This window comes from Condylostylus longicornis, unplaced genomic scaffold (assembly GCF_029603195.1).
Source record: "Condylostylus longicornis isolate FDR11 unplaced genomic scaffold, ASM2960319v2 ptg000081l, whole genome shotgun sequence".
In the NCBI taxonomy this organism is placed as follows: domain Eukaryota; kingdom Metazoa; phylum Arthropoda; class Insecta; order Diptera; family Dolichopodidae; genus Condylostylus; species Condylostylus longicornis.
In genome coordinates this window covers 3,953,866-3,979,386 of record NW_026578049.1, presented here as the reverse complement: position 1 = coordinate 3,979,386, position 25,521 = coordinate 3,953,866, and the positions used below count along the sequence as shown (strand labels likewise).

The 25,521-nt window shown below is 24.9% G+C and overlaps 1 protein-coding gene across 1 annotated transcript in view; it reads left to right on the top strand.

Moving 5' to 3' along the window:
* The first annotated feature begins 846 nt into the window (after nt 1–846).
* The window catches only part of LOC129613152 (uncharacterized), a 34,431-nt gene continuing 9,756 nt past the window's right edge, over nt 847–25,521 (top strand). The window contains exon 1 of the mRNA XM_055527107.1: nt 847–973. The gene's annotated coding sequence lies outside the window, so the exon portion shown is untranslated. The remainder of the gene's footprint in view (nt 974–25,521) is intronic.

Below are 25,521 nucleotides of genomic sequence, written 5' to 3'. Positions count from 1 at the left end.
ATGACCAGAAAATGGTAAAAAAAAAACAAAAATAATAAAAACAAAAAACATAAAAGAAACAAATAAAAAAAGTGTTACACATAACCAGGTTTCAAGAGAACTAAAATTTAAAAGCTCACGTTTTTTTTTTAAAGTATTGTTTTGGTTGGTTAGGTTGGTTGGTTTGCCATTAAAATGTGCTCACATTCAACCACAATAATTAAGTGATATTCAAGAAGTTTTTCGTTTAAGTCTTTGGTTTTTTCTTTTTTGTTAATTTTTGATAAAATCGTACGGTTATTTTTAGATCGTCGGTTAGTTTTTGATTACATGCGATTGCGTTAAGTTTAGTTTTTGGGTCGTGTTTCTGTTCTGCACTTATTATTTTCATTTTACCTCAATTTATATTTTATTTATAAAGAATATTTATTAATATTGGTATTTTTTTTTATATAAAAATACAATTTTAATTATTTCGAATTTAATTGTATGAAGTTTAAAAAAAAATATTATGATCAATTAAGTTTAAGTTGGTGATAAATAAAAGTGTTGGTAAAATAATTATTTGATCGTAAAAAAATATATATATATGCATACATACACATATTATATACGAAATCATTAATTCTAAAAAAGAATAAATATTTTTATTGTTATTTTTATGTGCTTTAATTTTGTTTTTTGATTACATTGTACAATAATAAAATAATAATGAGAAATCTTTTGTGAATCATTAATTTGTGCAATATAAAAACGAAAAGAATTTGAAAAATGAATAATCGAATGTAATAATTAAATAATAAAAATATAAAAAAAAAAATTCAATAAATTGCAAGATATTTAAATTTATTTTTTGTATTTTTTTAAGTTTTATTTAAATATAAGCTTTTGAGTACAAAACAAAAAACAAGTTATATTGGTTGATAGCAGTTATTTACATTACAAACATATTTTTTAATATATTAACGTCGTTGAGCTTTTAAAATATTCCAAGGTAAATGAAAATAAATATAGATTTTTATTGCAATATTGTTATTTTTAAAAAAATGCAATCGAAATTAAAAATATAAATTTTTAAATATAAAATTTTAAATTTTAATCAAAAATACCGTTATCACAATGAGTAATTTCTTTTAGCATTCAATAGATGGCTATTCACCTTGAACTCATTTCTATAAATTGTTTAATATAAATTTGATTATGCTAATAATAATTTAAAAGTGAAAATGCAATCATATGTGTATAGTCATTTTATTATTAATTCTGTAAAAAATTGTTAAAAGAAAATTAATGCAATTAGGTTTAAAATTCAATAAAAAGCCTCTACGACTCATAGTTTCCTCTTTTATTTTACTAAATTTTTTGACTCCAGAATTAAAGACACTAGAATAGAATACGTTCTTTAAATTTAATTTAAATAACAGTATATAATATTAAAGCCAAATTTTCCAATTTTAAGAAAAATTTTTAAGAATTCCTATGTAAATTTAATTATGCTGTTATTATTTTTCACACATACGTGATAATATTTCAAATATAGATGATACTTGTGTTGTTTTTGCTCTATGATACTCGTAGTTTGATCGCGATTTTCTGATTTTGAATGAAATTTTTTTCTGTTTAATGTAAATAAAATATTTTAGAATATCGTATTCTTACTATTTAAATTATAAAAATAGTACTTGTTAAGTTACTAAATAGCAGATGTATGTAATAGACGATAATATAAAAACTGTTAACATTATTTTAAGAGCAAATGGTAATATGATGAAAGTATTTATTTTACTGTACAATGCAAGTAAATATCATGCAAACTATTGTCTGTTAACAATTTTATTTCTCTCTTGGAAATGCCAATGCGATATATTGTATTTCAGTGTGCGTCAAAATTAGAAATAAAATCGATTAATGGGAATAATTTATTTCGATGTCTTTTGTCCTCGTTGTCAATTTATGAAATATTGCCTGAATTGTTTTATTAAAGAATGTTAAATTCTGGGAACAAGCTGAAAGTTACTAGATTTTGTTCAAATAATTTGAAAAAAAAATTTCACCTTATAAAATTTTATTGAATCGATACTTTGGATTTTTATTCTTATGACCATACTTCCCGCTTCATTCAAAATTTTCAGGTAGCTATTTTTTTTTTGTCTACATTTTATAATTAAATAAAAGGTAAAATTATATAAAATTTTTTATTTCCGTCAACTTAATTAAAATTATTAATGCTATACTACCTACATAATGTATAGGCCAATTTTTTTTTTCTCTTCTCAAAAATACTCCAAATTTTCTAATTTATATTCCATATATTGGTCATGAAGTTCACATTGTGATGTCATTTATGCATTTTATATAATATTATGCATTCATTAATAAACAAAAAAGTTAAAACTTTTGAAGTAAGCAAGGTTAATCAGCAAAAATAAAAATTTTAAGTTCGATTACTTACATATTAAGTATTTTGAATGCATTCTTTAAAGATTTTCAAGTTCAATTCGATTATAAATCGAATAAATCGATTTGGTTTTTTTTTATTTTCGAAAAAAAAAAATTTTTTGATTTTAACTTTATAAACTAATAAATTTTCTCAAGGTACATACATAGTTATAATGGCCAACCTATAATTTTTGTATGATATTATATAAGAGTCAAGGAATTTCAATTTATTTGTTGTTATATTGGGATTTTTTATTAGGTAGGTTGTGTTATTTTTTTTATGGGAATAATTATTTGACATTAAAATTATTGTTATGTAATAAAAATGTATAATTTTGTTAGAATTTATTGTAAAACTATTCATGGCTTCAAAATTATAGGAGTATTGTATAATGCTGAACATTTCATGAACTACACATAATTTAAAAGTAAATTTCTATATTGCTGAATTGAATGTACAAACCGCAGTACTGCATAATGGAACTCAAAATATGTGTGGTAAATTTATTTAATTTAAGTGTGTCAATGGGTTAATACTTTTTTCTAATAGCAAATGATGTTTAAATGCGTATATATATACATTTAATTATTACAAATAATCAATTTATAACAGAAAGTACGGCGATTATGATTGTAATTTACCTACTTATTGTTATAAGCCTTTAAAAGCTATACATTTAAAAATTAATTTACCACAATTTAAAATTAATTGAATTTTTATTTCTTTAATATTACAAAATTTAAAATTTTTTTTTCTTAATTTCATTTAATTATAATTTACAAGTATGTGCATAAGTATACACGCAGTGAATAATCTTTATATTTCATTTTAAACACTTCCCATCAAATATCAATCACAATTAGTAATGTTTTCAAAATTTTTATGTTTTCTTTCACAATTTCATATTGCTGCAGTATATAATATTGTAGCTGGTATAATAATAATCTCATCATCACATTTTAATTGAATCATTTTCTAAGCTGTATAGATAAAAAAGAAAATATCTTCAAAAGTAAAGAAAAAAAAACAAGTAAGTTAATAATAATATTAATAAATCTCCAATTACAAATTTTAACACTTTTTGACAGGTTTTGTATTGTTATATTCTTTAATAATGTTATACTGGATTACTGCAATTATTATGTAAAAAAAAAACAAACAATAGAAAAGCCGGTATACAACCTAATATACTTGAAGTTTTTTATTAGATCTTTATTAAAAAATAGTTTTTCATATATTTTTTGATTGTGGTTATTTTTGAAAATGATTGTTATGAAGAATTTTTGGAGAAGTGGGTATTAAATAAACAAATATTTAATGGGAAATCTTAATAAATAAAGTTTTGCGTGTCTATATTTTTTGGTGGGTCCAATCCGTTGATTGGGAGTTTGTCTTTTATTAATGTAAAGATTTTGTTCAAATTGGTACAAATTACACTGATTTTCTCTTAATTGAAAAATGAATATTTTATTTAGTGCTCTAATGGTGTTTAACTGCAATATATAATTAAAATGTTGTTAAAATAACACCAAAGCTTTTGAAAATTAGAAATTATTACATTAATTTACTTATTACTAGATCAAGTTCGCGATATTGGGTCGAACTTAATAGCGGTTTAGCGTGCTAAATTTAGATCAATTATTCTTGTGAAAAAATGCAATATTTACATTTAAGTCATTCACAGCTTTCATAGCTCAATTCGGAAATTTAAATTTGATGCAAAACTAATAACTTATTATTGAATATTTGTTGACTTGTAATTTTTGCTATTTTGTAACTTAGAAATGAATTTGCTGAAAATAATGTTTTATTTTTATTTAAATAAAGATAATATTTTCGTAGTTCATATTGTTAAAAATTAATAATTTGTGAATTAAATCACTAATAAATCTTATTCAAATTAGTGAACATACAACTAGTGAAAATTTATTATTGCTATAGACAAAATTTAAATTCTTAGCTATAAAATTAATATTGATTAAAAGTTAACTATAATTTTTATAGTTTAATGAAATTTGTATCAAACAACCTTAATAAAGCAATTGGCCTTTTTGTTTATGATTTGCACATGCTCTTAATCAATTTATAATAAGAATGCCCACAAATTAAGGTTTTACAACGGTATTTTATTTAAAATATACCCATATAATATTTAATCGTTTGACCAAATTGGAATTGACCTAATTTTCTCATAACACTTTCTTTTTTTTTTGTATTTGTTTTTATGGTTGTAAACACCTTAATAAAGAGGAGCGCGAAAAATTTGAATTTTTTTGCCAAAAATTATTTTTGGTTTTTACATAAAATTTATCAAATACAATCTGAAACTGATATACTTATATATACTTAGTTTAATAAAAACTTTTAAAAAATTCAAATTTTTTTATTGTTGTATTATAGTTTAACTGTTTTAAAATTCTAATAAAATATAAAAATACGGAAATTTAGAAACTAATAGTTTTCTAAATTCATGTCACTTGATTATTGAAAATTGTGTCACAATTTAGTATAACTCAAATAAAATTGAAATTAGAAATTTACCAATAATTATTTCAGAACTTCATATGACAAACGCATCTATCTACGTAACACGGCCCCCGAAAGGTCCGTACGTATATGTAGATTAATTCTTATTTCGACAAATAAAATTAAATTAATTCCTTGCTGTTTTACAAGGTCTCACATGCAGTCGAAAATAAACTTTAGCTTTCATTCTCTTTGATATTCTATAGTTAAATTTAGTATAATAGTCTAGTTCTTCTTATTCTTTCTCTTTAATATTTTATTTAAAGAACATATTATAATATAATGGAGTGTAAATTTTTTAAGCCTATCGAACAGTATAAGTTTTAAAATATTGAAGGCAATGTAAATTTCATTAGGTTATAAGTCGAAATTCAGGATTATGTAAAATTTACAACCTGCATATATAGTATGCCTGAGTATATAACAAATTAAGACAGAAAATGGTACGAAGTAGGTATATGTAAATAAAACAATTTGACCTGAAATTCAACCTAATTTTTCAGCCTAATTAAATTTTTTAGCCAACCTAAATGAAAAATCTTTGAATTTTAATAATTTATTTAATATTTATGTAGTATATTAAGTTCTGTATGTCACCCTATACATTTTTCTATATAGTTATGTTGTACATGTGTGTGTGTGCTGATTGTTTTCAAAAGTTCATTTTACAAAAAATTTTGCAAATTAGGATAAAGCTCATAAAATAAGGTTTTGCTTTTTTTCTCAAAATTTTTCCTTTTCTATTAAAAAAAACCCACCTATATAAATAAATTTATCTATTTACACTATATAATTAAGTTCAAATTTAAATCTATGCTATTAATGGAATTTATTATTTAATTTAAAGAAAAAATGCAAAAAAAAAATAGGAAAAAATTGGATTAAATAACGGATTACAGAAAATTGAGCTTGAAATATTTGGAAGTTGGTATTTATTTGGGTATTTTTTGGGTTTAGGTATGGCGGGGTTCATTTATTACATCATGTAAAACAACAAATAAAATCTTATTTAATTCAATTGATTAAATTTTGTTAGAAATATTAAAAAAAAATAGTTGAACAATAAATGGGTTAGAAAAATTGTTTAATTTATTTTTTGTTTTATTTTAGTGCTTTCCATAAACTACAATGAGCCCAAAGCTTAAGCATTAAAATTTAGTACAGAAAGTACAGTACAAATTTAATTTAATTACAAAATGTAGCTTTTGTATATAAAAATAAATATATAAGAAATTGCAAAATCAAAAGAACTTTTAATCAGCCATGCGCGCAATATGATTTAGTCAGAGATGGTCAGAGTCAGAGTTTACAATTTTAATGATTTTATGCACGTTAGCAGTATTTTTGCTCTTTAATTATTGTTATTTTAAATACAATGTTGTTGATTGACAGTTAATATATGCATATACCAAGTATTGGGTTAAGAGTTTTTAGTATAATTTTTAATAGAGGTACCTATACATACTTACATTTTTATATTTACAGAAAGAAATGTGAGTGCATAAATCATATCGCATGCATCCGTTAATAAGTTTTTTTAGTTTTTATGTTCGTTATTAAGTTTTCTGTATTGTTCAAATAACTTTAACTGTTTAAGTAGTTTTATGAAACTAATAAATTATATAAATTATACACGTACATATCTACATACATATGCAAGTAATTTAGGCCAGGGTAATATTTTTAAGTTAAGCATAATTGTAGCATATAATATTCTTGAAATTATTTTGAATTTATAATTATTTAGTATAATTTATAAAAAATATTTTCAGTGTTCGAAATTTAAAAATGATTTGGAAAAAATAAGAATTTGATATATATTATATCAAATCAGATCAAATCTCTAATTATAACGTTGATCTTATGAAATAATGTGTTTGAATTGAGAATAAATTATGAATTGCTTAGAATTTGCGGTAATTAGTATTTGAAATTAATATAATATAAGTGGCTCCGGACAATAACAAATGAAAAACTCTGGGCAATTACAGAACAGAAACCAATAGTTATAACCATAAAAGAAAGAAAATAGAGATGGTTAGGTAACATTCTACGGAAAGCTAACACCTAAATATCGAAACAAGCTTTGGAGTGGAATCCACGAGGTAAAAGGAAAATGGGTAGACATAGCGTAAAACAATGTTAAAAGAAAATGAATTAGTCTATTATATAGTAATACTCGTATATCACGAGAGTTTCTACTTTTATGTGAACCAGCCTATATTAATTTTCTCAAACAGGTTAACATCTCTGGCATTTGCATTTACTAGCTTTGTAGCTCACGGAAACAAGCGTAACATGAATTTTTGACTACTGCGCGCAAAATAACGTTTTGTTCTTAATTGGTAGAAATTGTACACATTAGGTTTTAAGCCCAAAAATCTTAATATTTTTGTCAAATATGTGTATTAGAATTGAAATATTGATAACATATTAACTAAAATAATAATTAGGTTTTATAATTTTGTTATAGACAATGTTAATGTTGGTGATAATTATGGTTAAATTGCTCAAAAAAATCATATGCATTTGATGTTATTGTGATAATTAACTTCATAAAATAGCATGAAAATGAAGCTGTACACACATACAAACTGACATATAATTAAAAATGAATGCAAATATTACATTTTTATAAAATAATTTATTTAAAAGCACTTAAAAATTTACTCCTGAAAGAGCTCAATTAACATGTTATTCTGTTAATTTTTGTTTACTCTGTTAATTTGCTTTTTTTTTATAATAATTATTAACCAATTTTAAAATAATTTATCATCTTCCTTTTTGTTTTTTAATTTATTTTAGGCAATTATGGTTTTTAATTGATATTACATAACTACTCGTATATTACAATGTTGCATTAAATATAAAAAATAAACTTGTTTTTGTTTTATATGATCAAATAAAATTTTTTTATATTTGTTACGGTTTACTTAAATGTTGCACAAAGCCACAAATATATGTGCATGTATAACAGCTCAGAGACTACGTGAGTTTGATATGTAAGTAAAATAATATTGATTTTTAATATTTAAGAAAGCTAAAAAATCTAACAAAGTGAGGAAAATTTCAATTTCTGGAACAATGCGACGACTTTTACATCAATGTTAGTCATATACGTTTCATTTCCCTTTCCGAGAAGCTTTGTTGTCAATAGTATTCAAATTGATTAATATTAAATATACGAATCAAAGTGAAAATATCTAGCAAACTAAAAGTAAAAATATCTTGCAAATAGTATTCAATCGTCGTTTAAAGAAGTGTTATGATAGAAGAAATACAAATTCTAAGAAAATTTTGTAGAATTTGTATACGTTCTTGTACAACGACTGCCGGCTGCCATACAAATTCAAAAATAATTTGCATTAGATCCATAAAAACCATTGTATGTACTTGCAAACCAAGTATACGACCAATTAGTAATAGATCAAATTTAGTAATAGGCTCATTCTAAAAAATCGTTGATATTGAATCTTTTTGTTTATTGTCACAATAGCTCCTAATAAGCATTCGTATGGGTATCACATAGTTGACACTTTCCTGCTCCTAAACGATCAAAACCCTTCGTCTCGCTCCTTAAATAATTTGTAAATTCATCTAATCTCAAATACAAGTAATTTTAAACTATGGTAGGTAAGTGGTTGTTAATATAGATATTTGAAGATTACTTTTCCAATATCGATTTGGAACAGATTAAGAACTCCGATATAACCTAAAAATTGAAAACCGAGGTATTATCCCGTAAAGAGTGATATGCGTATGGTCACTCTAAAAAAATTTGTCAACATGTTTTATTTGCAGTTCAAAGATAAAAACTCTTTTAAGTTTAAGAGATCAAATTGTTGACCTTTTTTGACTATTTTCGTGGCTTATTGTTTTAATTTTTTTGTTTTGAGTAAAGTATTAAATAATTTCAAATTGTTTACATATTTATTCATTATTATTTGAGTACGTTTAAGTGACTTTAATTTTTAAGTTTAACCTTGAAATTCTTAACACCAATATTAAAGTATGTATAGATGTTGAATACCAACTTATTTTTCGTCTATGTTTTTTTCAATTTTAAGGTTTTTTTTTTTACTTCATACTATTTAACAACGAAGTGATAAATTGCGTGAATTTAGTTAGTATGTATATATATTACACATATTTGTATAGTAAACAGAAGTAGAAACTAAAACGTTAACATATTTTTAATGCACCATGACACGCCATTAAATGAAATTGCCAACTTAGGATAAAGTGTGAAAAAATTAAAATTTTTTTGTTTCTAATGAGGAAATTTCGATTTAATTATTATAACATAAAAATGTATTAAAATTTGGTCCTAGTATTGAACTATGACTAAATTTAGTTATAATAAGGTTTGTTGTTTCCGCAACATGTTTGATTAATTCCATATATGAAAAATACTTTTATTGAATATTGTAAAATTTATTTTTAAGATGCAATTAATTGTTGATAGTGTAGTAATTAATTAGCGTAATTAGGTTTAAAAGCATTTATAGGTTAGGTTTAATATAAGCCACATAGTTTATAGTGATATTTGTACATAAGTATGTATGCAATCAAGCTATGCCACGGATAGTCCTTAGCAGCATAACACTGTGGTCTGTGAACAATTGCTTTTTCCCCAAAATTTTAGGAATATAACCTTACAAAAATTTTACGAGAATAATTCACTTGTTTGTCCGTTTAATACCTAAAAATAATTTTTGTATATATTCTTACTTTTCGCCGCAAAATTTTACTTTCAAACTGATTATGAGAGTGATGATGATAAAAACACTTTAAATTCTGAATTTTTAGTGAACTGAACACTTTGTTTCTGGGTTTCTAGCATATTTGAATTTCAAAATAAGTGCTATTATAGTATTGTTAGCCTTTCAAGTAATTTGTGATAAATTAATTTGTGTATAAGTTAGAGTTGTATCTGTTTTATTTCATATGCGGTTGTTTGTAATACTAAAGAACTGAATAAAGCTAAAAATTTAATTTTCAAGTTAAAAACACAAATTCTAAAGAGTCAACTGTAGTCTATCTAATTCGAATTGAATTAAACTTGATTTAGAAAGCATAAATAATTTTTAAATGTAATCTTAATTTAAATCTGTCTAATATTTTAGAATTAATCAAATAAGTTGTTACCTTGTTTGCCATGCTCTTTAGAAAAATAAAATTCAATCTAATATACGAATTTAAATTTGAATGTGTGTACGAGTATTATGTAAATAATGAGAAAATTATTATGTAATAACTTTAAATTGACATAATTTTTTTCTTCAGTAGTCTTTTTAACGCTTTTTGAATGCATATCGCTCGCAGCTCTTTATCTTTTTTTGGAATGAAATTTATACACGTTTTGTCTATATAAAAATTTTGAAATTAACTTTTATTGCTGATGGTTTTTTTTTAGATTTCATTTTTAACTCTCTTTAGTTTAAAATATTAAAAACTTGTTTTTGGTTTACATTGGGTTAATCAGTATCTAGAGGCCATTATTTAGGTAAATTTTTGATAACTAAAATATATACACAATAAGTAAATAAGTATGTAGAAATGTTGTTCATATTTACAACGGGTTTAAGAAAAAATTAAAGAGAAATGTAAAAATTTCAGGGTCATCTTGAAAACTTTTATTTTCTTACTAACAAAAAGTTGTTTTTAGTGAATAATCAAAGAAAAATTTTCCATAAACTTGGACAATAAATTAAAAAAAAAAAAAAATTACTTATTATGTAATAATTGCAGATTTTTGTTTACTTTTTTGTTTCTGTCCGGTTTTTACTTATGCAGTTTTGTTGTGCATTGATTATGCATTTTTTATGAATTGATTGTTTTTGAAGATTTGCCATTATCGAACTGTTGGTGAATGAGAACGTTTAATGTTAAATAAAAAATTTTAATTATTTTAATAATGTATTTTTAAGGCAATATTCATTTAGGTAATTTTTAAAATATTTTCCCATAGTTCTTAAACTTACAGCTTACGTATACGCTAAAAATTTTTGGAAAACATAAATGTCTCAGTGTTTTTATTAATTTAAAAACAAATTTAGTAATTTCTCTCTGAAAATATTTAATTTTTAAAATATTAACAAATATTTTTGAGATTCTTATGAAATTATTAAAAATTAAAACTGCTACTGGAAATAGGTCACTATAAAAGGTGATTCTGTAAAGAGTATTGCACCATATGTTTGTTATTTTAAATATAGGTACTTGAAATTAAATACTTTAATTAAATTAAGTGCTTGCTTGTATTCTTTGAGGTTTAAACATTTTAAAAATTAAGACAAGGTGAAATTTTTATGTTGAAGTGAGGATGTCGAACAGTTCCTACAATACCTGAAGGAATTTTAAGGAAGGTATGGTCAAAATCTGAAATTCCCTTTATAAATAAAACCTTCAAATAAAAGTTTCATAAAAAACGATAAATTAAGTCTCGAAGCTAACGTATGATTTAATTTATTTCTGTTTCACGTATTTTCGGAATGATATTCGTTACAAATTTGGAAAAATCCGATATTTTCAGCAACCTACGAATTTATTTATATGCCTGTGCCCTGTAATTGTAATCCGATAACATTATGAAGAATTTTAGAGGAAAAAAAAATATAAAATATGTGAAAAACTTTAAAATTTGTGGTAACTTTTCCAACTATTACTCATTATCTAATTAAATTTGTGGCCATTTATTTGAATTTTAATTAAAATATTTTTTTTAATCCTACTTCGCTTTTGGGAGGAGCATAGGTCTGATACATGATATTGTAAATAACTATGAACCAGTTTCCTACGTTTCTTGCGTTTACTAGGTAGGTGACGAGCCTTTCGTAATTAAAAATATTTAGCATTAAGTAAATAATTAGAAAAATCCAATCTGATTTGAAAACAGGTATAGCAAAGATATTGAAGACAGAGTAGACGGAAAAGAGCATTTGATTTATTCTGCAATGCCTCATAAGGCAATTGAAAATTTGTTTTTATAGCAAACGAATAGAAATGAAATTGGTAATTATGCATTAATTAACTAGCTTGTCTGTCAGTCCTTGTAACTGTAAATTTTTAATTTATAATTTTAATTTACTATTAAATTTTATTTAACTTATCTACTACTTTTACCGTTGTATACCATATGAAAACTACTAAAAATGTTTTTTTTTTTATATTTAACAACATTATTACTTTTTTTTTAACACTTACATTACATATAATAATATATATGTATGTTAAAATACTCAATAGCCACCAACAGAGCATAATATTAATTGTGATTAACAATAATGTACCTACACATAAATATATAAAAATAACCTTTAAGTAGTAAATTTGTTACGTTTGTACATTTTAACAATTAATTTATTTATGAGCACATGTTTGAATCTTTTATAATATTTAATTATCCCGCTGCGCCTAATAAATTGTTTATACACACATAAATATAGAAAAGTTATTCAATATTTCAAATGTATAAAATTGTTATAATAAAGTAGCATTTATTTCATTCAATTGTTATCAGTTAGTAATAGAGAGGCAGACCATCGCGTTATAACAGTATAATACATATAATAGTTATGTAGCATATAACAATAAAATAAATCAATTTTCATAAAATTTTATATTGAGGCCAAAAATAAATACAAAATGATGTTTAACAATAAAATTTTATATGTATGTGTATGCTAGTGGATTGCTTTTCCTTTAATTTCTAACAATAAATTTTATTTGTAAGGTGTATTACATTTTAACATTTAATTAGTAATATTATTACCTATTACATTTGATAGGATTTTCAAGAACACTTAAATATTTAATTATTATGAAAAATATAGAATATTTAAAGGAGTTCTGATTAATGATAAATAGTATTGTTCATAAAGTCATGATCTATTTGACTTTATCTGTGAATCAGGATTAGTTTGATATTAAGTTGATTAGTATGTATGGTAAAATTTTACCACACATCTATATAAATAATATTTTAATAATATACACTTAGTCAAACTCTAAAATAAAGTGTCAGATCGCTAGAACACTCTTGTACTAGTAGACTAAACGCGGGCTAATAATTTTATTCTATTCCTGTAGGGTTGGTGTTTGTGAAAAGCCGCCAAGTCGAAAGTTTTAGTAGGTTTAAAATTTAAACTAATTCTGAGCTTTATTAAGAATTCTTAATTTGTAGAAAATCTAGATAGTTTCTTTTTATTTTTCACTGAATGACTGAATGAATGAATTACTAGCCCTGTATTATAATATTAAAATTGGTGTTGAAATGTGATAGATTTTGATCAGTATTAAAGCAACAAAGTTGAAAGTAATAAAAATTTTTTTCTCAATACTTTTTTGTAGTTTACGACGCTTAGAGATCTAAAACGCATAATATTTATTCGGTCAAAAATTAATTTATTAATTAACACTTTTATAGTAAGATTTTGTAATGATTTTTATTTTTTCACATATACAATAAAATTTATGATTACTTGCACAGCACTTAATTTCAAATATTATAATTTCGGTATTTGTAATACATAAACCTTATATTTTGGTATAAAGACCTCCAAATTTTTAATGAAAATGAAAATAACTAATAAAAATTAAAGAATTTTAATTAACAACCATAATATCGTAAAAAAAATTCAACTGCGAAAATAAATTTAATTTGAAGTTCGTAAATAATGTAAAGAAGTTGGTGGCATTAATAAATTTTATTTAATGTGTTTTTAGCGGTAGTGTAATTGAAAAAAAAATGATTAACAGCTTTAAAAAACACAAATAATAAAAAAAGATGAAAATAGGTAAAGGTTAAAGCTACCAACATTCTTCATTTTTTAGCGCTTATCTTATAGGTAATTATAAAAGTAAATAATTGCATTTCAAATTATTTTATTTGTTTTGTTTTTTGGTAACTGTTATATTAAAGTTTTGTTAAATATTACACATATTTGATAACTATCATCTCAAATATGTATTAGGTATTTATCCATCTTACATGCACGCATGTATATTGAATATTTTTCTGAAATGTTGGACTCAATTTATCATTAAGTCAATTGTGAATTTGTAAACTCAATTCGAGTAAAATTTTATTTATATTTTTATACAATTTATATAAATAAAACAAATAACCAATTACTATCTCTCCCACGACGATCAGTTCTATACATCGGAGAGACGCCGGCTCGCAGGTACAATTGGAACTCAGGCCAAGGATCGTCAACCCGGGTGCAACTATGCCAGTAAAACAATTGGGCTATCTTTCTCATTGCACTCTTTCTGAACTACTTTATAGGTTTTTAAAATGGTCACAGACAGATATGGTGATGGGGTGCGTTTTTTTATCTTCACTTGCAGATCCTCATCTGCTACAACAAAACCAGTTACTATTATAAAAAGTTCAAAACTATTTCCATACAGTTTTCTTTCAAATCACTTACATAAGTGCGAAGATCTAAATTAAAGGTCAAAAATAAATCTTAAATTTCTAGTAAAATTTGATGACTATTTGATTTTTCTATTATTTTTCTACCAGCTAATTTAAATTTTATAAATTAAGTCGGCATTCATATAAAGGAGGAATGACAAATTTATGTTATAAAATAAATTACTTAAATGACAATTCATCAATATTCCCAATTAATTTAATTTTTTCGTTTATAAAATAAAAAATTGCGAAAGTGTTTTTTTTATTTCCTATTTAATGGGTGATTTTTTTAATATTTAGATTATGATTTTTAATACAAAGACATCAATTTTAATCGATAAATCAAAGATCGTTGTCATTTACTTTTCAAACATAATTTCGACAAATCTTGACCCCGACAACAGTTTAGGTGCGTCCATTGCAAAATTCCAGTTTTTAACCTCTTCGCACATTTCATCAATTACACGTTGAATATTTTGTTTCTAAAGCTATACCCGGTAATAATGAGGCTTATTAAATAAATATCACTTTTACTTAATGATTCGATACTCAGAATAAGACTCAATATATTCAAATAGCATGATGGCAACCAACATAATAACAGCTAATTGAAAAATTCAAATTCAAAAATTTGAAACAATACGAGTATTTCGGGCTTCTATGTTGGAATGGAATGGAAAGCTAAAACGAAACAAAAAATTAAACGGTGAAAAAATCACCCGTTATAAAATTTTTAGTATAATTTTGGTGAAGTTTCAAATTTAAACATTTAAAAGTAATAGTGCAAATAAATATTTTAAATTGTCTTTTTGAGAATTCACTACCTTATTTTTATACTTAGGTATATGCAAAATATGCCATTTAAGATGCAACACAACAGAAATGCAAATAACAAAGCATAATTAAAAAAAAAATAAAACTCAAGGAAAACATAAAAAAAATGTAAATAAAAATTTGAAGTTTATTTTGTTTTTATGCCTTTTATGCATGCATTCCAAATGCCTAGTAAACATGTGTTGTATTTGCGGCTAACCAAAGTCCATGATATCCATATTCAGTAGGTACTCAGTGCGTTTTGGTTGTATTCAATTCAAGTGTAGATGTTTGTGAATTTTTATTTGTTATTTTTTTCTTTGCATTATGCAACACTAATTTAGTTGTAAATTTTTACAATAATTTTGCAAAAACAAAACAAATAAAATAAAAACTTAACTAACATATGAAAAAAAATTGTAATACTCTAACTACACACAATTCAGTCACCTAACTGCATACAAGTATTAATTTTATTTATAGTGAAAAATAATTTTTGATTTTTAATTTTCAGAAAATTTTTTACATTCTTTCCTATTTTAAAAACTTTTCTCACTATTAGACAAATATTTAGCTTTTCAAACTCACATGGGAATATATGAGCCTATTAAATAAGTAGCTGGTTACCTATTGCAAAAATGGGAATTCGAAATCTCATAGAGTTCGAGATTTTCAGGATTGAACAATAAAATTCGGGTTATTATTTTAGTAAATCTAGTTTCTCTTGGTTTTTGATCGAATGAATGATTTATTTTTTATGAAACTTTGCTTATACCCCAACAAACTTATATGCTGGTACCGTATACGAATTGCAAGCATTTTTTCTAAATATGAATTGTGTCAAATGGAGTAGTTATTACTACAACAATTAATTAATAATTTGTTAACTGATAAAGTGATACAAGGGTCAATTAAAAAAATTATGATTTGATTTTTCACTGAAATGGCAAAACCAATTTAATAATCGTTTTTGTTTTTAAAGACCTTAATGTACGCAAAGGAGTTTTAAATTGTTCGTTTCTTCGATATTGTATGAATTAAATAAAGTAATCACTAAACTATTGTCATTTGTTTAAATATTCTAACACAATTTAACGCTGTTTTGTGCATTTTTTATATTAGTAATGAATTTTTGTTCATACTTTATAAAATAAGACTTAATTGTAATGTGTTATTAGCTTTTAAAATATTTTCAGTGTTGAGTTTATTTTAACTGTGAACTATCTTTTTTTTTATTAAAAAAAATTTTAATAATATAAAGTATATTTGTATAAATTTTAATTACAATAGACAAAAAATGAAAATATAATTTTTATTTTTCAAATTATTAAATATATTAAATTATATATATGTAGATATAAAAGTGAATTTCGCTGGAAAATAATGACAATACGAAATTTGACAATTATAGGATGTTTCCTAAATTTATGAAATTATCTAATATCTAAGATTTAAATCCTTACTCGCTTAAATAATTTTCCTTTTAAATATTCGCTCAGTTTGAAGACTTTTACGCAAATTATCATATTTTTGTCTTAATTATTAAATTTGAAATAATTAATTAGTTTTATTACTTAAGTCAATTGTTTTGTTCAATATCTACTCCAAAATGTCATAATAATACTCGTATATAGGGCAGTGCCATTTAGAATTTGCTGAATAGTAAATCAAATCGTCATTATAATATGCAAATTATGACATTCTTAAAAATATTTTATCTTAAAAACAAATTAATTATACCTTCACAAATATTTTGTTATAATTTAAACGAAAATATTATTTTTAGGGAAACCAAATTGAATTAAGATTTTCTATTTACTTTCGTCTTCAATTATTCAGATTTTGTTCATGGGCTCTTAATTCTTTTAATTAAGGGAATGGAATTACAAAAAAAAATGTGTATGTAGATATAAAGGTATATTTGTTTGCGAATAATTTGTTGGTTTTTTTTTTAAATTTTAGGATAAAATCGTAATTTTCATTACGATATATTAAAAAATACCTTACCATGTTGCATATTAGTTATTTAAAAGTCTTAGATAACAATGTTCAAAAAAGATTCCTTGAAATTTTCACTTAAGTTTTTAGTTTTTAATAAATGAAAAAAATGACCTTGCACGAAATATTTTTTATTTTTCGACCTTTTAAATATAAATTTAAGTTGTTGCAAAAATAATATTCGTGACGTCACGTTATTGTGAAGTAATTAAATTTAGTTTATTTTTAGAAACTTATTTATATAACATTAACACATGTATACAAACATACAGTAAGTATATATTTTTTACAATGATTTTCATTCATTGCAATAAAAGTGGTAAAAAATCAGCTATACGTTTTTCATTAAAAATATTATTTTTCAATAATTTTTATAACAGTAAAATAAAAATGTAGATTTTGGCAGGTAAAAAGCTCAATTATTGAAAGTAAGCTTATAATAGCTAAAACAGGCATCATATAAACCCCAAAAATTTTAATCAGATATGTTAGTAGAAAAAGAGAATTCTCTAGATGGAAATTTTATCTACATTATATCTCTAAGAATTAAAATTTTGAATTGCCGTTAATGTTCAACCGTTATTTTTAAGAAAATGTCATTATTCACTATGATTTAGAAAATAAAAGAGAGATGCAAGGAGGACCGCAACCCTATTGGAACCAATGAGGAGGAGAGATTGGTTATTAGTGCGGTCGGGTAATTTGACGGTGAAATGTCTCTTGAGCATAACCAAAGACGTATAAATGATGAAGGAGGTGCTCTGCGAGTGTACTCCTCTTATGTGGAAGATGAGAAAATTTCTGAGGGAATTTCAGTTTGGGATTTTTGAGGAGTTTTGGAGGATGTCCGTGAGGGATTTACTGGTATTCATGAAGGAAGTCGCTTCGATCAAGGTGTTATTTGTGTTGGGGAAGGTTGCTAATGGATGGAGGGAATTCCAGTTTTTGATTCAGCTCTGTTTCTACTATCACTGCTAAAATACTAAGAATTAAATTACGTTAACGCTTTTTTAATTTAATTATAGCATAACTATAAACTTGTTTGTATATTTTACAAAATTTTAATGAATATCTTTAAAAAATTACGAATATTATGACACCCTGAATGTTTATTATAAATTTAAGGATTAAAAAGACTCATTTTACACTTTATATCATTATACTGGAGGCATTAAATTTATTAAAGAGAAATTGTTGGAGCAGTTGTACACGACTTGCATATTTTTTAAAGAATATTATGGTAACTCATAACGGTAAATGTAAAAAAAAAATTTTTTATAGCAAAAAAATTTTCGGGATTTACGAAGTTTTTTCTTTTTTCTCAATATTAAATTTTAGTTGTAGTTCATTTTTACTTAGGGCTTTTCAAACACATATTATTTCAACATATGTCCCACCCCAAACTATTGTACATATTTGGGTATATACGTATATGTGCACGCACAGTATGAATTTATATTTTGTAACAATTCTAGAATTAAAGAATTGAAAAAAATTACTTTTGGGTTCATAATAATTTTCTTTTTTCATGTTTTCTTTTTTATGTTCATTGTTACCCAATGTTAATATTAACTAAGTAATCCTTTATAAAAATATTTCTTACCATATCGGAATATTATTTAAGAATGCAGATCACGTCGTATGTTCTAATAAAGTGATATTAACTTATACTCTGATGATGGCTGGTGACCATGTTCATAATATATAACATTAACTCTAAATATGTAGAATAAATATAAGGGTGCATTGTATATAATTATGTGACTCAGATTTTATGTGTAGGTACACACAACATTTAAATGTAATTGTATGTAAAAAATACCCGTTATTATTTAAAAGTACTTAACCTCTCTCTGAGAAAGGTACTCGTATAGTGTATATTTAAACCGTGTCAAAACGAGTGACTATAATTTCGAAATTGATGTAGAAAAAGAAATATCTTACACATTTTTCAATTGCTTATGTAACACGAATACCACCATATTTCTTATATATTATAAAAGTTTAATTTATTTACAGGATTTTCAGAAGAGTTTTGAGCTACGTACGAGTATTAAAATTTTTTATAGCCTGCACTTTAGCTAGAACTATATTAAGCAACCACAATTTTAATAGAATGACTGCATGAATTGGGTATTTGTCATACAAACATTAAAACCACTACTAAATAGTAAACAAAATAACAAAGGTAGCTGCTTGGAATTTGGTAGTCGTATGTCCAACTATAACCCAGACATATCCTTAAAGTGTTTGTCAGGTTTTGCACTCCAACTAACCACTCCACTCCAACTAACCATTATACTTCAACTAATTTTCAATATTTCAAAAAGAAGTTTTTCAGAAGTTAGATTTTCAAAGTACAGGGTATAATTCAGTCAATTCAGACAAGTCTTATTAAGACTTATAATCATAAAATACATACATTCAATATATAGTAAATTAATGTGGAGGCTGTTAATACATATAGTTAATACCTTGACAAAGAAAAAATTACATTATTTTTTTAATGTTATGGTTAAATTATAAAAAATTATAAAAGAGTGAACATTATTGACCAAAAGAAAACTATTAAAATATTACAATTTAAATGTGTGATTAGAATTTTTATTGGGATAAAAATTTTACTGAATATAAGCAAGCTTATCATCTTTGCGATTATTGAATTTTCATAATATCTGCTATTTGGTTTATGTGGAAATTAATGTAATAATATTTTATACACATTATTCGAATAAGTCGATTTTAAGAACGAAAACAGTCAAGAATACTTAATTACTAAATTATCATATTAATATTTTAAACTAAGTCACTAAATTTCAATATAAAAATTATAAAATTATTAACAGTTTCAAGTATAACTATTTTATATATAGTTAAAGAGAAATTTTTCCTAATTGTTTTAAGAAAGTGTGAGAATTAATACTGAAATATTGACTTTAATTATTATTATTTGAATTTACGATTTAGAGTAGAGGGTCGACTCTAAAATCATATTTTACTGCAGTTTATATAGGCAACTTTTGTATTATTTGTTATTTTAACAAATCACAAAAAAGTTCCTGTTACTTTTTATTAATTAATTTCCTTTTTCTTCGATTAATTAAAACAATTTTAATATTAATTGTTATATTTTTTTTTTATTTTTATTTATTAATTTCTTTTTTTTTAATTATTACAAAAACATAAAACTTAATTTAATTATATATCCACTTTTTCAAAAATTATTTAATATTCTTTTTTTTTCTCTCGCTTAATAAAAAAACTTTTTTATTCAAACTTAATTCTTTGACAATCAATTTTCGACTCACTATTTTTAAGAAATGAAAAATTAAACCAAGTTATAATTTTTCCTTGCTTTTACAAAAAATATTTAAAAACAAAATTTGTTTTTACTTTTTTCTTTTTTTATTTTACATTAGGAAACCAATTTGCTGAAAAGAATTATTTTTTAGATTTTTATTTTTTTAGAAATATTTTCACACGAAATTATTAGATTTTTATTTTTTTTAGAAATATTTTCACACGGAATAGTTTATTAAGCTATAATTTCAATGCATAAATTTTATACAAGAAACAAAAAAAACTATATTAAATGTTTGTAATATTAGATTCTATTTTTATTAGTTATGTAACATAACTCTTAGTACGACGGCTTAAGCCAACATGTGTGATTTAAATAATAAAAAAAAACAAAACGAGAAAAACAAAAAGTATATTTTGAGTTATATTGAAATGCGATATATCATTAGAAAAAGCAAAATAAAGAAGATAAAAGGTATCGCTTAATTAGTATTGAAATTTTGTCTATACTGGAAGAGGATATATAACTCCCCCCTCCTTAAGCTTGGTGTCCTCCTGGACATCACTTTTTCTTGATGTGGTTGGTAATTGGTTAATATTTAATCCCACAGCATTTTCTTGAACTTTTAATTTAATGCATTTTGATTTCCTTTGTTTTACAAAATATAAAATTGGTATAGTTAATGCTATAGTCAGCAAAATTACAATTAGTATATATAAAATTTTGTTATTATTTTCAAATGACATTTTTATTTCTTCAATTTTTTTTATGTTTTCAATTTGTTTTAAGTGGACATCATTTAAGTTTGCTTTTAATTCTATATGATCTATATTTAAATAGTTTGGTAACATGATATGTTCAAATATATAATTTTCTTTATTTGTAAATACAATATTATTTAATTCAATAGAACAGTTACTAAATGTAATTAGATAATTTTTGTTTAAAATATAAGTAATATTATTAACAGAGGTTTTTAATATTAGGTTTTCTGCGTTTTTTACTAATATATTGTTTGAGGATATTTCGATAATTTTTAAATTTTTTTCAATTTCTTTAGTACATTTGTTAACATTATATTTAACTAAATTTTGAATACATTTGTCAGCAATTTTTAAATTTTTTACGTACAAATTATTTTCATCGATAAAAGTTTTATTTTTGTGTGTAATGAAATTCGAATTCATTAGAGAAATTTCTTCAAATTTATCGTTAGGTATTTGTAAAATTTTAATTTTTTGTGCTAATTGGTCAGATAAATTTGGGATTGAGATAACGAAAATTAGTTTCTCATCCTTTTGAAATATTGAACTTTTAATCTCTTGATATTTAAATGAGTCTATTTCATAACGTTCTATTTCATCTGATGTTAGTATCGAATTAGTCATAATTCCGTGTTTCGCGAATGCTAGGTTACCTTGTATTTTATTAATTTCTTGATTTAGAATGCTAATACTATTTAAGATTTGTAAGAATCGAATTTGTTTAATATATTGGCGGTTTTTATCTGTCACAGTATTAAGGAGCTTTTCAGTAAAAATTTTATCATCTGACACTTGTTTTTGAAGGGTATTCAAGTTATTTTCTAAGTCGTTGTTAATTTTGATTTGTTGGTTTATTGCTGCTATTGAATTATGGTTATTCAGATCTACCTGGTGAAGATGTAATTCGATTTCAGCTCGATCATCGCTATCCATAGTGCCGAATAACCACCTTAATGTAGAACCTCCAAAATTAATCAAACCCCGTTTTTTTCTATGTATTATAAGTGTTTTTATGTTATGAGATGTTTTGTTTACTTGGGTTTGTAATTGTTTAATAATATATTGGTCTTCAGGACCTTCGAAAAATGTGTTGATAGATTGTTCGATTTTTATTAGCGTCTCTTGCAAGTTATTTGTGTCTATTACGTGAAGTATTTTGGTGTAACTTTGTATTAAAGGAGTTTCGTGTAACTGGAGGATTTGAAACCCCCCATGAGTGTCAAGTTTTTCTAACCGCAAAATTGCTTGTGTAGAGTTTATAAAAAGGAGCAAAAATGTTAAAATAAAAATTTTATACTTGTGGGTTTGTATTTGAGGTTCGACCTTGTGGTGTTGTATTTTGACCTGAAATGAATTTAAATTTCCTTTTAATTCTAGAAGGATGAATATTACGATTATTATTATCTATTAATTTATTGTGTTCCCGTCGGCTTTCGATCTGAATATACCTTGGGGCGGTTTTGTATCTTTCTGTTTCAGGGTTCTTAACTAAAATTTTACCAGAGTCTTCTGGCTTGAATTCACTTCTATTAATGTTCAGTCTATTTATATTAATTATTTTTTTTCTATGAATTAAATTTCTAATTTGCTCTAGGTTTGAAACTTTACCGTTTAGAATATCAAGTGGTCTAACTTCAATTGTCGAGTGGATTGAGTTATTATATTTTTCCACCGCAAGAAAAACCCTTTGAATAGTATTTAGTTTGCATTTTGTTGTTTCAAATATTCTAAGATGTTCGTTAAGAGTTCCATGAACTCTCTCTATGTCAGAGTTGCCCGTGTGGGATCTAGGTGATGTGAAATGAACTTCGATATTTTCTTCCCTACAAAAATCTCTCATATTAAGGCTATTAAATTCGTTATCTAGTACAAGTTTATTGGGTTTTCCTAATATAGCAAATCTAGTTCTAAAAAGATCTATAATAGTTAAAGCATTTCTGTCAGGTAAATGTTGAACCATTAAGTGCTTCGAAAATTTGTCGAAAGTTGTCAAAAAGGTCAGTTTGTAGCAATAAAACACATCGCCGCAAACAATGTCATTAGGTTCGTCAGGAGTTTCACTTATTTGTAGTTTAGTTTTTTGTGGGTGGCGATCATATTTTGCTTTATTGCACATATTGCAATTGTTTATAAATTTATGGATTATTTCCTTAATTTTTGGGAAGAACCACCCTTTTCTAATTTGATTGAAATTTTCAATTATACCCCGGTGGTTCGAGTCGTTGTGAATTTTTTCTATTATTTCTATTGCTTTATTTTCGTTGGGAATATTTTCTGCTTGAGTTGAACATTTATAGAATTTTATATTATTATTATTTCCAAATAGCTCGATTAATTTTTGTTGTAGTATATTATATTTTTCGTCACCCAATTTTGAAAAAATACCAATTTTTCCCTTTTTTATAACACGACGTAATAGGTCGTTCAAGTAATTATTGTCGTTTAATTCATTTTCTGATATATATATTAATTTATATTTGCCATATAATCTCTCTGTTTCACGTTCCCTTTGAGGAACGATGTGAATCTGTGTAAGGTATTTATTAACTATATGGTCTACGATCGGGATGTGGTCGTGCAAATCTTCGACCCCACTATGAATTGTAGCCATGTCAGTGTCGTTTTCCCTATTTACATTTTCAGATATGTCATTTAGATTTATTTCTTGTTTATTTGTATTTATTCTGCTGAGAAAATCAGCAACCCTATTCTCTTTGCCTCTTAAATATTCTATGTCGAACTCATATTCATTTAACCTGATTTTCCAACGTTGTAATTTGGAATTGGGTTCCTTGAGTGAATGTAACCACGCAAGTGGTTGATGGTCCGTTCTAATAATAAATTTAGTGCCATATAAGTATGGGCGAAAGTATTTGGTTGCCCAAACGATTGCGAGAAGTTCTTTTTCTATCGCAGAATAACGAGTTTCATGCTCGTTAAGAGTTCGACTTGCAAAGCAAATTGGGTGTCCATCTTGTGACAAGACGGCACCAATTGCAAAGTTTGAAGCATCTGTTGTTAGTATAAATTATTTTTTAAAATCTGGATACCTTAAAGTCGGATAATTCGTTATAAGTTCTTTTAATTTCTCAAAAGACAAAACGTAATTTTGGTTATGAATGTCAATTTTTTTATCTTTTTTCAAATAATTAGTCATGGGCTTAGCTACCGCAGCGTAATCTTTTATGAATTTGCGGTAGTACCCTGTAATGCCAAGGAAACTTTTTATCTGTTTTCTAGTCGTAGGTAGTTTGAGTTCTTTGATAACCCTCACTTTATTGTCATTAGGCTTTATACCATTAGGCGTGAGGATATGACCTAAATACTCAGTATTTTTTGAAAAGAAATTGCATTTGTCAATCTGTATTTTTAAATTGTACTGTCTTAGTCGTTTAAATATAATGTTTATTGCTTCCAAATGTTCCTGTAGAGAAGTCGAAAAAATCAATATGTCATCCAGGTAAACGACGCAAATTTTATTTATTAAATCTCTTAAAACATGGTTCATGACGCGTTGGAAGGTAGCGGGGGCATTTTTCAGCCCAAAGGGCATACGAAGAAATTCGTAGTGACCCTGGGGGGTCGAAAATGCCGTTTTACACCTATCCTTTTCATCTACCAAAATTTGGTGGAACCCTTTCGCCAAGTCCAAAGTGGTAAAGTATTGAGCTCTACCCAACTTGTCAAAAAGGGAGTCCATATTCGGAATAGGAAATTTGTCGTCCATTGTAATTTCGTTCAATTTCCTATAATCGACTACGATTCTCCACTTAGGTTTACCTGAGTTATCCATTTTCTTTGGAACCACCCAGATCGGAGAGTTATATGCGGAATTACTAGGTTGGACTATACCTTGAGTGATCATTTCTTTTACTTGTCTCTCTACTTCAATTTCATGTATTTTAGGAAAACGATATGTTTTCGAATATATTGGTCGTGAATGTTTTGTTATAATTTGGTGTTTTACTTCGTTTATATGTGTAAGAGTATCTCCCTCTTTATAAAATAAATCATTGTTTTTTGATAATATCCCTTTTAAAATTTTACATTCTTCAGTGTTCATATGTTCAGTTCTTAAATTTTCAAATAAATCACAATGGTTCATATTTAAAATTTCTAATTGGAAAACTTCACTATATGGGCAAGCATATTTAAATTTGGTTTTAATACCATTAACTTCGATCGCATTTTCTAATAAATCGATCCTGGCACCAATTGGTGTAAGCACATTTTGGCCTAAAATGGCGTCGAAATTTTTATTCTTTAAATTAAAAAC